Here is an 18,414-nt window from a genome sequence, read left to right as displayed (position 1 = left end):
GCTGGTGACGAGGGCCTGGGTGACCGTCTTCCTGGTCTCGGTGGGGATCCACCGGAAGATCTTACGTAGCATGCGCAGGATGTTGAAACAAGACGAGGAGACGGCGTTGACTTGTCTGGTCATGGAGAGGGAGGAGTCCAGGATGAAGCCCAGGTTGCGTGCGTGGTCTGTCGGTTTGGGTGCGGTGCCCAGGGCGGGGGGCCACCAGGAGTCGTCCCAGGCGGAGGGCGAGGAGCCCAGGATGAGGACTTCCGTCTTGTCTGAGTTCAGTTTCAAGCGGCTGGACGTCATCCATTCGGCTACGTCTTTCATCCCTTGGTGTAGGTTGGCTCTGGCGGTGGCGGGGTCGTTGGTGAGGGAGAGGATCAGCTGTGTGTCGTCGGCGTAGGAGATGATGTTGAGGTTGTGTTGGCGTGCGATGGCCGCAAGGGGGCTCATGTAGACATTGAAGAGGGTGGGGCTGAGCGAGGAGCCTTGGGGGAACGCCGCAGATGACTTCTGTTGCTGCAGATCTGAACGGGGGTAGGCGAACTCTCTGTGTCCTTCCAACGAGGAAGGAGATGATCCAATCCAGTGCCTTCTCCTGGATTCCGACGTTGTTGAGGCGCTGCACTAGGGTGCGGTGGCAGACAGTGTCGAATGCCGCGGAGAGGTCTAGGAGGATGAGGGCCGCTGTTTCTCCGTTGTCCAGCAGGGCTCGGATGTCATCGGTGGCAGCGATGAGGGCGGTTTCGGTGCTGTGGTTGGCCCGGAAGCCAGACTGTGAGGGGTCGAGGGATCCGTTCGTCTCGAGGAAGGCGGCCAGCTGCTTGTTGACTGTCTTCTCGATGACTTTGGCTGGAAACGGGAGGAGCGAGATGGGGCGGTAGTTCTTGAGTTCGGTGGGGTCCGCTGTTGGTTTCTTTAGTAGAGCGCTGAGATCGGCGTGCTTCCAGCTCTCCGGGAAGGTGGCGGTGTCGAAGGAGGTGTTGATGATGTCCCGCAGGTGGGGTGCGATGACAGCGTCGGCCTTGTTGAAGACGTGGTGAGGGCAGGGGTCGGTTGGGGATCCGGAGTGGATGGAGTTCATCGTGCGGATGGTGTCTTCGGTGTTGATCGGTGTCCAGGCGCTGAGGGTGGTGGTGGGGGGGGCATTGGTGCGGTCGTGGGGGGCGTTGTTTGTGTGCTGAAGCTGTTGTGTATGTCAGCGATCTTGTTGTGGAAGTACGAGGCGAGGGAGTTGCAGAGGTCTTGCGATGGGGTGATGTCGTTGTTTCCGGCGTTGGGGTTGGAGAGCTATTTCACGATGTTGAAGAGTTCCTTGCTGTTGTGTGCGTTGTAGTCCAGACGGTCCTTGAATGCTGTTTTCTTGGTGGCGTGGATCAGTTGATGGTGCTTTCGGGTGGCGAGCTTGAGGGTAGTCATGTTGTCCGGTGTTGGGTCTCTTCTCCAGGCTTTCTCGAGGGCTCTGCAGTTCTTCTTGGAGCATTTGAGTTCGTCGGTGAACCAAGGGGCCTTCTTGCTGCCGGGTCTGCTGGGCGGGGTCCTCAGAGGGGCGAGTTCGTCCGCGCCGTTGCTGATCCACTTCGTGAGGTTGTCGGCGGCCTGGCTGGGGTTCGCTGAGCTGGCGGGAGGGTGCTGGCTCAGGGATGCGGCGAGTTGGTCGGCTGTGATCTTGTTCCAGCTTCTTCGTGCAACCTGTGGCTGGTGGTGGTGGATCGTGGTCCTTCTGAAGCTGAAGTGGATGCAGCTGTGGTCCGTCCAGTGGAGTCCGGTGGCGTGGCTGAAGACGATGTCCTTGCTGGATGAGAAGACGGCGTCGAGTGTGTGTCCGGCGAGGTGGGTGGGGGTGGTCACCAGCTGCTTGAGTCCGAGGTTGTCGAGGTTGTCAAGCAGGGTAGTGGTGTTGCGGTCGTTGTCGTTCTCCAGGTGGAAGTTGAGGTCCCCGAGGAGGATGTAGTCAGCGGAGGGGAGGGCGTGCGGGCTGATGAAGTCGGCGATGTCTTCGCTGAATGGTGTGCGGGGTCCCGGGGGTCGGTAGATCAGGGTGCCTCTGAGGGTGGTCTTGGGGTCGGTGTGGATCTGGAAGTGCAGGTGTTCGGCGGTTGTCAGGGTGTCGTCGGTGTTGGTCGTGATGCGGATGGTGTTCCTGTGGATGATGGCAATGCCTCCTCCGGTCTGGTTGCCGCGGTCCCTCCGGGTGATCTTGTAGCCCTCTGGGATGGCGATGGCGATGTCGGGCGCTGAGGAGGCGTTCATCCATGTTTCCGTGAGGAAGGCGACGTCAGGAGCTGTGGTGTCGAGGAGGTTCCAGAGTTGGACGGCGTGTCTGTGGACGGAGCGGGTGTTGAGCAGGATGCACTTTAGGTGGTTGCTGCTGGTGTTCGGCTTGGTGAGTGTTGGTGCAGTGCAGGTCCGGATGCAGGTGAACTTGCAGGAGTGGCAGCTGAAGGGTCCGTGGGTGCGTCTCGGGGTGGCTCGGTAGCATCCTGGGATTCGGCCGGTGTTGAGTGCGTTGAGGGTGGCGGCGTCATAAGTCCGGCGGGTGGGCTGGGGTCTGCGGGGGCCAGGGGTCCTGGCGCGGGGCGCGGTCCAGGCGCGGACGGGCATAGACGGGCTTACCTTTGGCGCACCTTCGGCGCTCAATCGGTGCTCCTGCTGCGCGCGTCCGCTGCGCGATCGCTCAGGGGGCGTCATAAGAAGGGAGCCGGGAGGGAGGGTCCGCTGGGAGGCGGGGAGCGCGGGGGCCAAACGGCAGGGAACGGCGGGAAAACCTATGCGGGCTTGGTGGGCGGCCCTGAGGCGGCTGGGGCACCGGGGATCCGAGGTCGGGCGGCCCTGCGGCGGCTGGGGCGCCGGGGATCCAAGGACGGGCAGGCAGCAGGTAAGGAGGCAGGCAGAGCAGGCGGGCAGCGTGGGGGCGACCAGGCCGTGGAGGGCGCAGTGGTCGCTCCTGAGCCGAGGTCTGGGTCCCCTTAAGAAGGGAGCCGGGAGGGAGGGTCCGCTGGGAGGCGGGGAGCGCGGGGGCCAATGGGCAGGCGGGGGGGCGGGGTCGCGGCAGGGAACGGCGGGAAAACCTATGCGGGCTTGGTGGGCGGCCCTGCGGCGGCTGGGGCGCCAGGGATCCGAGGTCGGGCGGCCCTGCGGCGGCTGGGGCGCCGGGGATCCGAGGACGGGCAGGCAGCAGGTAAGGAGGCAGGCGGGCAGCGTGGGGGCGACCAGGCCGTGGAGGGCGCAGTGGTCGCTGTACGCCTCTCTACACCACCACACTCAGCTAGGCCCCACTCTACTCTACACCACTGCACTATAAACCAGTTCACACCACTGCACTCTACTCTGCACTACACCACTCTACACCACTCTTTACTACACCACTCTTCTCTTTGCCACTGCAGTCTACATTACTGCACTCTACTCTACTGTGCTCTATGCCACTGCACTGTATGCCACCGTACTCAACACCACCCTATGCCATGCACCCTACACAAATGCACTCTACACCACTGCACTCTATGCCACTCTACTCTGCAGCACTTCACCATGTGCCACTGCACTCTAACTTACGCCAATGCATTCTACGATCCTGCATTGCATGCTGCTGAATTGTCTGCTGCTGCACTCTACGCCACTGCGCTGTACACCACTCTATGCCGGTCCACTCTACGACACTCCATGCCACTTTTAGCCATGCTAGATCGCAGCCACACTAGTGTACAACGTGGCTAAACACATTGGCACAGTTAATAGTTGATGTATAGGTGAGAACTATTGGCTTTGCTAATGAATGTTAATGTAAATAAGTCACCCCTACGGCAGGTCTAACGAGCTCTAAGGTAAGGTGCTGTATGTTAAAAAGTGGAACCTCTACTTTTGCGGGTTCGAGCTGTAAAAACCCTGAAGTGTTGTTCTTACTGCGGAAAGGCACTCTTGCCCTGCTCACTTCGGAATGGAGCTACTAAGGTTAGTGCTGTTTGGTATCGAAAGAGTAAATGCATTAAATCCAATTGCTTAAATAGAATTTAATGTCATGGGTGAGCAAAGTGCACTTTAGAAGTTGCCACTTTAGTTGCCCAACCCTTCCCGTGCACACAGGGCTTGTCCTGCAGACAGTTTTCTGCCCTTCTGGGGGGGGTGCTAATGACTCCCAGGAAAGGAGGTAATAGGGGCCTGCATGGGAAGAGCTGTTACCTCCTTTCGGCAAGCCCAAAAGGCCTGCTTCAAAGGAGAAGCTGATTTTGAAGCGGAAATGGGTAACACTCAGGAGAGGGGCACTCTCTTGTTCAGACAGACAGACCGAGAGGCTGGCCGTGGGGACAGAAGGGGAGCAGCCAGTTGTCAAAACGTAACCATTTGGAGGTCGCACCTCTGGGTTGAGCTACGGAGCTCTGAGTGTTGAGAGACGGGTCTCGCCATGTTGGGAGGGGGCAAAATGGTGCATCCTGGAATAGCCAGATGACACACTTCTCAAGCAGTGGTCATCAGGAGGGAGGGAATCTGGTAGCCCATTGGCCACCAACTGTGAGAAAGTGCCATCTTTATTGCATGGTATGCCCCCACTTTTTGCTGAATTGCTGAATGTACTTTGACTGAGTGTGCCCTGGGCTCCTGCCAATCAGGTGCCCAGGGCCTATGTTCCTAACCTAAAAACTATGCTGAAACCTAAAACCGAATTTTGCAAACCCTGGCCACATGTCATCCAGTACACTAGGTACCCAGGGCCTTGTGACCAGGGAAGGCCCAAAGGGCTGCAGCACTTATTGTGCCACCCTTAGAGGCCCTGTAGCCTGACACAAACACACTGCCCTTGCAGGCTGAGTGTCTGGGTATAGAACAAAACAGAGTCGACATGGCACACATCCCTGTGTGCCATGCCCACAACATACACTGCCCTGCCATACATCAGCCACCCCTCTAGCTGGGTGCCCTATTCCAATGGTGTGGGTACAGGACCGTAAGCCCTGTGCCCCTACAGTACCCAGGTCCATGCCTGAGCACTGTAAGTGCAGTGCTGCCATTTAAGAGTATATGGTGCTGGGAGATCGTCAACACGAACTCCACAGCACCATGATGGCTTCACTGAAGACTGAGAAGTTTGGTATCAAACTTCTCAGCACATTAAACCCGCACTGTTGCCAGTGTGGGATTTAATGTACAATGCACGACAGAGGGCATCTTAGAGATGCCCCCTGAACCTAACCTACATTCCACGTCTGGTCTGAGGGGCTGCCTAGGCTGCCACACAGCAGACACGTTGCTGGACCCCTAGGTGGGAGAGCCCCTGCTCTCCTGGGCCTGCAACAATGCACATCCTGGGCGAGGTGCTAGGTCTCCTCCCCCAGGATGGGCAGGGGGAGGCTTCAAAGGCATGCCACCTTTATGAGCTTCTCCAGGCCACTTGCTGTACCCAGCAACTGGCCTCTACCGGTTCTAAACCCCCACTCTGGCAGGAAGACTGGCCGGAAACCCCAAGGAGGGACAGGGAGTGTGCCAGCCTCTGCTAACCCCACCCCTCAGGTGGGGGAGGCGAGGTGAAGCACGTCCCTGGGCTCTTGCCATCTTGAAGATGGGGAGCCCTGCCCAATCAGGACTAGGCCACTGCCCCCCTCCCACAGGAGAGTACCAGGATAGGGGGTCTACCCACCCCAGGACAGGGACCCAGTGGTCCCTGCCCTTTACCTACCTGTAACGCCCCTAAATTTAGTATTTAGGGGCACCCTGAACCCTCCTTCTTTAGATCCAGATTCTGAAACAGTAAAGAAGATCAAGAAGACCTGCCGTGCAGCTGCTAAAAAGAGGAAGACCCCAACTGCTTTGGCCCCAGCCCTACCGGCCTGTCGACCCCCGAACCTGCTCCTGCTAAATCCCGGCATCTCCCGTGGCCAGCAACCTCACAAACCCCGGAGGACCTGGCTACCTTGTGACTCTGAGCATCTGGGACTCCCACAAGCAGTGGCTCTGCTCAAAGCAAGTAACTGACCCCTGGCATCAGCCAGGAACCGCGAACCATGCACACTCTGCACCCGCCAAGCCTGGCCTGTGCTGGAGTGGACAAAGACCCCGAGGACCCTGGCGACTGTGACCCCGAATCCGGCACCCAAGGACCCACCTCGACGCTCCTGATGATGCCTGCAGCCTCAGAACCAGGGACCCCCCCAACCGCTATCAACAGAGGGTAAGATTTCCCGACACCAAAAGGCACCCCTGAACCCGGCCCCCTGTGCCCGACTCCTGGGTACCTACCTATCCTCCAACTACCCAACTTACCTCTCGAAGTGGTGGTCACACCTGAAGAATCTTCGTCACCGAGCTTGCAGCCTTTGTTCGTTCTTGAGCTTCTCCATTGCAATCCATTGAGCGCCCGAAGGCTCAAATGCACCCTGCACCCAGCCGCCCGAGTTCCCCTGGCTGTGCAACCTCTACTCCTATACTTCCCCATTTGCCCTGAGCAAGTGACCAGGAGCCCAGCTCCCACAGCCGCGTGGCCTGCTAGTCAGCAGCCACCAACCAAGGGCCTCCTGTCTTCCATTGGGCCTAACTCACTCTGCACCCGGCCGCCCCAGTGCCGCTGAGGGTGTAACAGCTGTACCAACCTGACCCTGGGAGACCCCTGAGTCTGTGCCCAGAACCTTAACTCTGCCAGTCGAGTACTTACCCAAAAGCCGATAACTCACTTTTCTTCCATAGGGTAACATTGACTGGTTTCACTTGAAATTTCTTCTAAGTGTGGAGTTTCTAAACTTTAAAATATTCACCTAAAATCAACCGCGTAACAAAAACTGAAATACTTACCTGCTATTAGGAGAGATCTCAGTGCTGGATCCTGGTGCCCAGCACTGACCCTGAAAAGTACTTACAACCGTACTTACCACTAACTCAATTTTCTTCCATCGAAACTGATTGACTGTTTTTCTGTGAAATTTCGATTTTGGAAACTTACAAATATTCGTTACAAATCGCCTGTATAACTTAATCGCAGTTTCTCAACTGCTTACAGGTGGTACCCTAGTGCTGGATCCAGGATCCAACACTAAGCTAGAAAAAGTAACTATAACCCCACTTACCTGCTAAGTGATTTTCCTCCCATAGGATAACATTGGTAATTTGATCATCAGAAAAAGTTTGCCAACTTTTAAAATAGCAAAATATTGCTTAAAAATCACAACAGTAACTAAAACGCAGTTACTCACTTGTTTCCAAGAACTGTCCCAGGACTGGAGTTAGAAAAGTGATCCTGAAAGTAATCAATTGTAAATAACTTAAAATTCCCATTGAGCTCAATGTATTATTGCCTATTGCAACAACCTGTAACTATTACCTACAAAAGTCAATTGCATATTGCAAAAGTATTTAACTAAAGCATCTTATTCTGAGAAAGTATATTTTGACACCTATTGTTGGTTCTAAAATAAAACAACCATATATTTTTTTATAAACCATTGGCCTAGAGTTCAGTTCTTGAATGTGTGATATCATTTGCTGACTGAGTGTGTACAACAAATGCTTTACACTGTCCTCTGTTACTGCCTTACTGCTCGACCAAGCTACCACTTTAGAGAGTAAGGTTATATCCAACGTTAACCTCTGTTAAACCTCTGCCGACTGTGGACTCTGTACACCCTGTACCTATTTGGGAACAGTATATATAGAGCAACTTTCCTACACCAACCACATCCTACCTTGAGGGCATTTTCTGAAGATAAATGGGGCACTCAGAACTCAGATCTCAACCAACCTGGAAGAGGGACCAAAGAAAGACTGCCCTGCTTCACCGAGGGACCAGCAAAGAGAGGCTGTACTGGCGAGGACTGCACCTGCTGCACTGAGGGACCAGCAAAGAGAGGCTGCACCGCCAATGACTGCACCTGCTGCACGGAGGGGCCAGCAAAGAGAGGCTGCGCCATCGAAGACTGCACCTGCTGCATCGAGGGACCAGCAAAGAGAGGCTGCGTCGTCGAAGACTGCACCTGCTGCACCGATGGACCAGCAAAGAGAGGCTGCACCGTCAAAGACTGCACCTGCTGCACCGAGGGACCAGCAAAGAGAGGCTGCACCGACAAGGACTGCACCTGCTGCACCGAGGGACCAGCAAAGAGCGGCTGCAACGAGGAAGACTGCACATGCTGCATCGAGGGACCAGCAAAGAGAGGCTGCACCGGCAAGGACTGTACCTGCTGCACCGAGGGACCAGCAAAGAGAGGCTGCACAAACAAGGACTGCACCTGCTGCACCGAGGGACCAGCAAAGAGAGGCTGCACCGATGAGGACTGCACCTGCTGCACCGAGGGACCAGCATAGAGAGGCTGCACCGATGAGGACTGCACCTGCTGCACCGAGGGACCAGCAAAGAGAGGCTGCGCCACCAAGAGACTCCAAGGGCCAGCAGACTGGCCTCCTGTCCGCAGCACAGGGACACATCAGGGACCCAAAGTCTTCAAGCCACTAAAACCACCACCGCCGCTTGACGCACCTGGGACCAACCCGACATACATCGTTGCACTTGCATTCGTAGACCCCAGTAGTGTCTGAGAGCTACTAGAACCTAGGAAGGTGGATTATCTTCCCAGGAAGGATTAGCTGTGTCCGTGACACCGGGCAACTGGAAGTCCAATGACATCTGGAAGTGCAGTGGCGACTGGACTTCTGCCAGACCAGAGAGGACCTCGTGGGATGTCAACCCACCAACCAGGACCCCTGCATCATCTTCATGGACCAAAATGTGCCTGCAGGAAGACCCCAGTTGACCACGTCTCATCCACAGCATCCTTAGAGCATCTTCAGCATCCTTCATCTCTTAAATTTTGACCACTCCATTGGGAATCCATTGAAATGTGGATAAAGTGCCTGAACTGCTTGAAGCTGCTTCTTCTGTGGAGGTAACTATTTTTGAGAACCTTGCTGGTCCTCCAGACTATCTCCCTGCTGGAGTTGGTTGCTCCAAGTACTTCTAACCGACTGCATTGACACTTAACCAAGTGTCAAATTCATTGAAATTGCCAAGGCTTGTTCGGTTGGATGAAAATGCTTTGAATTATCATTGGTTGTAAAATCCATATATCTAGAACCCTCCGGTGGATCTGTTTCGTAGTAGTGTCTAAATGTATATAAAAATACAGTCTATTTGTATAACTTTGTGTTGTGTTGATTTCTTCTTCAGTTGTTTGGTGTTGTTTCAATGCTTTACACTGGTTCCTCTGTGTAAGCCTTGGAGCTCTGTGCCACAGCTAACCCCATGGAGCGGAGAGTCTGACAGAGGAAACCTAATGGTCCTAAAAGGGGTTGTTAAGTGTATTACATGGTGAGGTTGCACAACCACACCATATAAATCACCCCATTTTCTCACATTACTATACCCTGGTTGTTTCGTCACACAGCCACATTTCTACGGATGTCCCTGCAGCATGATCTCACATTGCTTATCATATCCTAGCCACAGTGCAAGGAAGAGTTTTCAGCCTTGACACTTTTGCACTAAGCCCTTAGCAGACAATGCCATGGTAGGGGCTGTCTGAGGAGGGCTCACAGTGAATTAATTGTTGAAATAAGTTGTCAGTGACTACCTAAAAAATGTAGATGAAGCTCTAGGTGGGGCAAAGCACAGGGCCTCGACTCTTGAGTGACAATAGGTAAACCGAGCCCATTACCAGGATAGACCTGCGTGGGTCTGGTGAGACTAGAATTGTGTTAAAGGGACTTGCATTGGTCACTTTTACATATATATATTCCATAACCCCATAATCTTGTGGAAGAGGTGTGGCGCAGCAGCCAGGGTGCCTGACTCCGGACCATGGGGTTCACGGTTCAATCCCCGGCGGCAGGCTAGTCCAGCACCATGTGACTCTTGGCAATAGCTCGCTTAACTTTCCCGACGGCCCCCAGGGCCAGGACACCTCTCCGGAAGTAGCTGTCCGCTTTACAAATGCTGGTATTATTTCTTGTCTTCATGTTCAACCAGACAAAACCTGGTGACTTCAACAAAATGTTAATTATTCAAGATATGGACAAGTGACGTCCGAGTCCCTGAGGGTGGGCCATAAGATATAGCTCTGGCACCTAGACCAGGTATATTGGAAATATCCGCCTTCATCCCTGAACCATATAAGCAAGTGAGTGGGCTCTAAAGCTCTTCCCCTCCTCTGTTTGCTCCCATGTCCCACTGGCCGTGTCTCACTAGCTGTGACCAGTACATGGGGAAAACCAAACTCAGCTTGTCCACTGCTATTTTTCTTCCATTACCTCACCTAAAGGCCGCCTTCCAATTTTCAGTGATGAAGTGCCAAGGCGTTGTCTCCGATGTCTTTCCCTTGTACAACCATTCATCACACACCCAGATCTTTTCACCACATACACCAGATATAACTCACCCAGATCTTTTCCCCTCATACACCAGTTATGACACGCCCTGGTCTTCTTCCCTCATACACCAGTTATGACTCACCCAGATCTTTTCCCCTCATGCACCAGTTATGACACACCCAGGTCTCCCCTCATATACCAGTTATGACTCACCCAGGTATCCCCTCATATACCAGTTATGACACACCCAGGTCTTCTCCCCTCACACACCAGTTATGACTCACCCTGGTTCTCTCCCTCATACACCAGTTATGACACACCCAGGTCTTCTCCCCTCATACACCAACACATCCAGGTCTTCTCCCCTCATACACCAGTTATGACACACCCAGTTCTCCCCTCATACACCAGTTATGACACACCTAGGTCTTCTCCCCTCATACACCAGTTATGACACACCCAGTTCTCCACTCACACACCAGTTATGACACACCTAGGTCTTCTCCCTCATACACCAGTTATGACACACCCTGGTCTTCTCCCCTCATACACCAGTTATGACACACCTTCTCCCCTCATACACCAGTTATGACACACCCAGGTCTTGTCCCTCATACACCAGTTATGACACACACAGTTCTCCCCTCATACACCAGTTATGACACACCCTGGTCTTCTCCCCTCATACACCAGTTATGACTCACCCAGGTCTTTTCCCCTCATATACCAGTTATGACACACCCAAGTCTTCTTCCCTCATACACCAGCTATGACATACCCAGGTCTTCTCCCCTCATGCACCAGTTATGACTCACCCAGGTCTTCTTCCCTCATACACCAGTTTTGACACACCCTGGTCTTCTTCCCTCATACACCAGGTATGACTCACCCAGGTCTTCTCTCGTATACCAGCTATGACACACCCAGTTCTCCCTTCATACACCAGTTATGACACACCCAGGTCTTCTTCCCTCATACATCAGTTATGGCACACCCAGGTTTTCCCTCATACACCAGTTATGACACACCAAGGTCTTCTTCCCTCATACACCAGTTATGTCACACCCAGGTCTTCCCTCATACACCAGTTTTGACACACCCTGGTCTTCTTCTCTCATACACCAGCTATGACACACCCAGTTCTCCCTTCATACACCAGTTATGACACACCCAGGTCTTCTTCCCTCATACATCAGTTATGGCACACCCAGGTTTTCCCTCATACACCAGTTATGACACACCCAGGTCTTCTCCCCTCTTACACTAGTTATGACACACCCACTTCTCCCCTCATACACCAGTTATGACACACCCTGGTCTTCTTACCTCAAACACCAGTTATGACACACCCAGGTCTCCCCTCATATACCAGTTATGACTCACCCTGGCCCTCTCCTCATATACCAGTTATGACACATCCAGGTCTCCCCTCATACACCAGTTATGACACACCCAGGTCTTCTCCCCTCATACACCAGTTATGACACACCCAAGTCTTCTCCCCTCACACACCAGTTATGACTCACCCTGGTTCTCTCCCTCATACACCAGTTATGACACACCCAGGTCTTCTCCCCTCATACACCAACACACCCAGGTCTTCTCCCCTCATACACCAGTTATGACACACCCAGTTCTCCCCTCATACACCAGTTATGACACACCTTGGTCTTCTCCCCTCATACACCAGTTATGACACACCCAGTTCTCCCCTCATACACCAGTTATGACACACCCAGGTCTTCTCCCTCATACACCAGTTATGACACACCCTGGTCTTCTCCCCTCATACCCCGGTTATGACACACCCAGGTCTTCTTCCCTCATACACCAGTTATGACACACCTTCTCCCCTCATACACCAGTTATGACACACCCAGGTCTTCTCCCTCATACACCAGTTATGATACACCCAGTTCTCCCCTCATACACCAGTTATGACTCACCCAGGTCTTCTTCCCTCATATACCAGTTATGACACACCCAGGTCTTCTCGTCTCATACACCAGTTATGACACACCCAGTTCTTCCCTCATACACTAGTTATGACTCACCCAGGTCCTCTCCCTCATACACCAGTTATAACTCACCCAGGTCTCCCCTCATACACCAGTTAGGACACACCCAGGTCTTCCCTCATACACCAGTTATGACACACCCATATCTTCTCCCCTCATACACCAGTTATGATTCACCCAGGTCTTCTCCCCTCATACACCAGTTATGACACACCCAGGTCTTCTCCCCTCATACACCAGTTATGACACACCTTCTCCCCTCATACACCAGTTATGACACACCCAGGTCTTCTCCTCTCATACACCAGTTATGACACACCCAGGTCTTCTCCCCTCATACACCAGTTATGACTCACCCAGGTCTTCTCCCCCATACACCAGGTATGACTCACCCAGTTCTTCTCCCCTCATACACCAGTTATGACTCACCCAGGTAGTCTTCCCTCATACACCAGTTATAACTCACCCAGGTCTTCCCCGTCAAACACCAGTTATGACTCACCCAAGTCTTCTCCCCTCACACACCAGTTATGACTCACCCTGGTTCTCTCCCTCATACACCAGTTATGACACACCCAGGTCTTCTCCCCTCATACACCAACACACCCAGGTCTTCTCCCCTCATACACCAGTTATGACACATCCAGGTCTCCCCTCATACACCAGTTATGACACACCCAGGTCTTCTCCCCTCATACACCAGTTATGACACACCCAAGTCTTCTCCCCTCACACACCAGTTATGACTCACCCTGGTTCTCTCCCTCATACACCAGTTATGACACACCCAGGTCTTCTCCCCTCATACACCAACACACCCAGGTCTTCTCCCCTCATACACCAGTTATGACACACCCAGTTCTCCCCTCATACACCAGTTATGACACACCTAGGTCTTCTCCGCTCATACACCAGTTATGACACACCGAGTTCTCCCCTCATACACCAGTTATGACACACCCAGGTCTTCTCCCTCATACACCAGTTATGACACACCCTGGTCTTCTCCCCTCATACCCCGGTTATGACACACCCTGGTCTTCTTCCCTCATACACCAGTTATGACACACCTTCTCCCCTCATACACCAGTTATGACACACCCAGGTCTTCTCCCTCATACACCAGTTATGACACACCCAGTTCTCCCCTCATACACCAGTTATGACTCACCCAGGTCTTCTTCCCTCATATACCAGTTATGACACACCCAGGTCTTCTCGCCTCATACACCAGTTATGACACACCCAGTTCTTCCCTCATACACTAGTTATGACTCACCCAGGTCCTCTCCCTCATACACCAGTTATAACTCACCCAGGTCTCCCCTCATACACCAGTTAGGACACACCCAGGTCTCCCCTCATACACCAGTTAGGACACACCCATATCTTCTCCCCTCATACACCAGTTATGACTCACCCAGGTCTTCTCCCCTCATACACCAGTTATGACACACCCAGGTCTTCTCCCCTCATACACCAGTTATGACACACCTTCTCCCCTCATACACCAGTTATGACACACCCAGGTCTTCTCCTCTCATACACCTGTTATGACACACCCAGGTCTTCTCCCCTCATACACCAGTTATGACTCACCCAGGTCTTCTCCCCCATACACCAGGTATGACTCACCCAGTTCTTCTCCCCTCATACACCAGTTATTACTCACCCAGGTAGTCTTCCCTCATACACCAGTTATAACTCACCCAGGTCTTCCCCGTCAAACACCAGTTATGACTCACCCAGGTCTTCCTTCATACACAACTTATGACACACCCTGGTCTTTTTCCCTCAAACACCAGTTATGACAAACCCAGGTCTTCTTCCCTCATACACCAGTTATGACACATGCAGGTCTTCTTCCCTCAAAAACCAGTTATGACACACCCTGGTCTTCTCCCTCATACACCAGTTATGACTCACCCAGGTCTTCCCTCATACACCAGGTATGACTCACCCAGGTCTTCTTCCCCCATACACCAGTTATGACACACCCAGGACCTCTCCCCTCATACACCAGTTATGACACACACAGGACTTCTCCCCTCATACACCACTTATGACACACCAAGGTCTCTCCCCTCATACACCAGTTATGACACACCCAGGTCTTCCCATCTCATACACCAGTTATGACACACCCATATCTTCTCCCCTCATACACCAGTTATGATTCACCCAGGTCTTCTCCCCTCATACACCAGTTATGACTCACCCAGGTCTTTTCCCCTCATATACCAGTTATGACACACCCAAGTCTTCTTCCCTCATACACCAGCTATGACATACCCAGGTCTTCTCCCCTCATGCACCAGTTATGACTCACCCAGGTCTTCTTCCCTCATACACCAGTTTTGACACACCCTGGTCTTCTTCCCTCATACACCAGGTATGACTCACCCAGGTCTTCTCTCGTATACCAGCTATGACACACCCAGTTCTCCCTTCATACACCAGTTATGACACACCCAGGTCTTCTTCCCTCATACATCAGTTATGGCACACCCAGGTTTTCCCTCATACACCAGTTATGACACACCAAGGTCTTCTTCCCTCATACACCAGTTATGTCACACCCAGGTCTTCCCTCATACACCAGTGTTGACACACCCTGGTCTTCTTCTCTCATACACCAGCTATGACACACCCAGTTCTCCCTTCATACACCAGTTATGACACACCCAGGTCTTCTTCCCTCATACATCAGTTATGCACACCCAGGTTTTCCCTCATACACCAGTTATGACACACCCAGGTCTTCTCCCCTCTTACACTAGTTATGACACACCCACTTCTCCCCTCATACACCAGTTATGACACACCCTGGTCTTCTTACCTCAAACACCAGTTATGACACACCCAGGTCTCCCCTCATATACCAGTTATGACTCACCCTGGCCCTCTCCTCATATACCAGTTATGACACATCCAGGTCTCCCCTCATACACCAGTTATGACACACCCAGGTCTTCTCCCCTCATACACCAGTTATGACACACCCAAGTCTTCTCCCCTCACACACCAGTTATGACTCACCCTGGTTCTCTCCCTCATACACCAGTTATGACACACCCAGGTCTTCTCCCCTCATACACCAACACACCCAGGTCTTCTCCCCTCATACACCAGTTATGACACACCCAGTTCTCCCCTCATACACCAGTTATGACACACCTTGGTCTTCTCCCCTCATACACCAGTTATGACACACCCAGTTCTCCCCTCATACACCAGTTATGACACACCCAGGTCTTCTCCCTCATACACCAGTTATGACACACCCTGGTCTTCTCCCCTCATACCCCGGTTATGACACACCCAGGTCTTCTTCCCTCATACACCAGTTATGACACACCTTCTCCCCTCATACACCAGTTATGACACACCCAGGTCTTCTCCCTCATACACCAGTTATGATACACCCAGTTCTCCCCTCATACACCAGTTATGACTCACCCAGGTCTTCTTCCCTCATATACCAGTTATGACACACCCAGGTCTTCTCGTCTCATACACCAGTTATGACACACCCAGTTCTTCCCTCATACACTAGTTATGACTCACCCAGGTCCTCTCCCTCATACACCAGTTATAACTCACCCAGGTCTCCCCTCATACACCAGTTAGGACACACCCAGGTCTTCCCTCATACACCAGTTATGACACACCCATATCTTCTCCCCTCATACACCAGTTATGATTCACCCAGGTCTTCTCCCCTCATACACCAGTTATGACACACCCAGGTCTTCTCCCCTCATACACCAGTTATGACACACCTTCTCCCCTCATACACCAGTTATGACACACCCAGGTCTTCTCCTCTCATACACCAGTTATGACACACCCAGGTCTTCTCCCCTCATACACCAGTTATGACTCACCCAGGTCTTCTCCCCCATACACCAGGTATGACTCACCCAGTTCTTCTCCCCTCATACACCAGTTATGACTCACCCAGGTAGTCTTCCCTCATACACCAGTTATAACTCACCCAGGTCTTCCCCGTCAAACACCAGTTATGACTCACCCAAGTCTTCTCCCCTCACACACCAGTTATGACTCACCCTGGTTCTCTCCCTCATACACCAGTTATGACACACCCAGGTCTTCTCCCCTCATACACCAACACACCCAGGTCTTCTCCCCTCATACACCAGTTATGACACATCCAGGTCTTCTCCCCTCATACACCAGTTATGACACACCCAAGTCTTCTCCCCTCACACACCAGTTATGACTCACCCTGGTTCTCTCCCTCATACACCAGTTATGACACACCCAGGTCTTCTCCCCTCATACACCAACACACCCAGGTCTTCTCCCCTCATACACCAGTTATGACACACCCAGTTCTCCCCTCATACACCAGTTATGACACACCTAGGTCTTCTCCGCTCATACACCAGTTATGACACACCCAGTTCTCCCCTCATACACCAGTTATGACACACCCAGGTCTTCTCCCTCATACACCAGTTATGACACACCCTGGTCTTCTCCCCTCATACCCCGGTTATGACACACCCTGGTCTTCTTCCCTCATACACCAGTTATGACACACCTTCTCCCCTCATACACCAGTTATGACACACCCAGGTCTTCTCCCTCATACACCAGTTATGACACACCCAGTTCTCCCCTCATACACCAGTTATGACTCACCCAGGTCTTCTTCCCTCATATACCAGTTATGACACACCCAGGTCTTCTCGCCTCATACACCAGTTATGACACACCCAGTTCTTCCCTCATACACTAGTTATGACTCACCCAGGTCCTCTCCCTCATACACCAGTTATAACTCACCCAGGTCTCCCCTCATACACCAGTTAGGACACACCCAGGTCTCCCCTCATACACCAGTTAGGACACACCCATATCTTCTCCCCTCATACACCAGTTATGATTCACCCAGGTCTTCTCCCCTCATACACCAGTTATGACACACCCAGGTCTTCTCCCCTCATACACCAGTTATGACACACCTTCTCCCCTCATACACCAGTTATGACACACCCAGGTCTTCTCCTCTCATACACCAGTTATGACACACCCAGGTCTTCTCCCCTCATACACCAGTTATGACTCACCCAGGTCTTCTCCCCCATACACGAGGTATGACTCACCCAGTTCTTCTCCCCTCATACACCAGTTATGACTCACCCAGGTAGTCTTCCCTCATACACCAGTTATGACACACCCATATCTTCTCCCCTCATACACCAGTTATGATTCACCCAGGTCTTCTCCCCTCATACACCGGTTATGACACACCCAGGTCTTCTCCCCTCATACACCAGTTATGACTCACCCAGGTCTTCTCCCCCATACACCAGGTATGACTCACCCAGTTCTTCTCCCCTCATACACCAGTTATGACTCACCCAGGTAGTCTTCCCTCATACACCAGTTATGACTCACCCAGGTCTTCCTTCATACACAACTTATGACACACCCTGGTCTTTTTCCCTCATACACCAGTTCTGACAAACCCAGGTCTTCTTCCCTCATACACCAGTTATGACACACCCAGGTCTTCTTCCCTCATACACCAGTTATGACACATGCAGGTCTTCTTCCCTCAAAAACCAGTTATGACAAACCCTGGTCGTCTCCCTCATACACCAGTTATGACTCACCCATGTCTTCCCTCATACACCAGGTATGACTCACCCAGGTCTTCTTCCCCCATACACCAGTTATGACACACCCAGGACCTCTCCCCTCATACACCAGTTATGACACACACAGGACTTCTCCCCTCATACACCACTTATGACACACCAAGGTCTCTCCCCTCATACACCAGTTATGACACACCCAGGTCTTCCCATCTCATGCACCAGTTATGACACACCCAGGTCTTCTCCCTCATACACAACTTATGACACACCCAGGTCTTCTCCCCTCATACACCAGTTATTACACACCCTGGTCTTCTCCCCTCATACACCACTTATGACACACACCCAGGTATTCTCCCCTCATACACCAGTTATGACAAACCCAGGTCTTCTCCCCTCTTACACTAGTTATGACACACCCACTTCTCCCCTCATACACCAGTTATGACACACCCTGGTCTTCTTCCCTCAAACACCAGTTATGACACACCCAG

General features: G+C 52.4%; 1 protein-coding gene across 4 annotated transcripts in view; it reads left to right on the top strand.

Annotated features, from left to right (window-relative positions):
* The window catches only part of LOC146863590 (uncharacterized), a 298,140-nt gene that overhangs the window by 158,235 nt on the left and 121,491 nt on the right, over nucleotides 1-18,414 (top strand). The gene's annotated exons all lie outside the window — the stretch shown is intronic.

Source organism: Triturus cristatus, chromosome 2_1, assembly GCF_964204655.1.
Source record: "Triturus cristatus chromosome 2_1, aTriCri1.1, whole genome shotgun sequence".
In the NCBI taxonomy this organism is placed as follows: Eukaryota; Metazoa; Chordata; class Amphibia; order Caudata; family Salamandridae; genus Triturus; species Triturus cristatus.
This window is presented reverse-complemented; position numbering and strand designations above follow the sequence as displayed.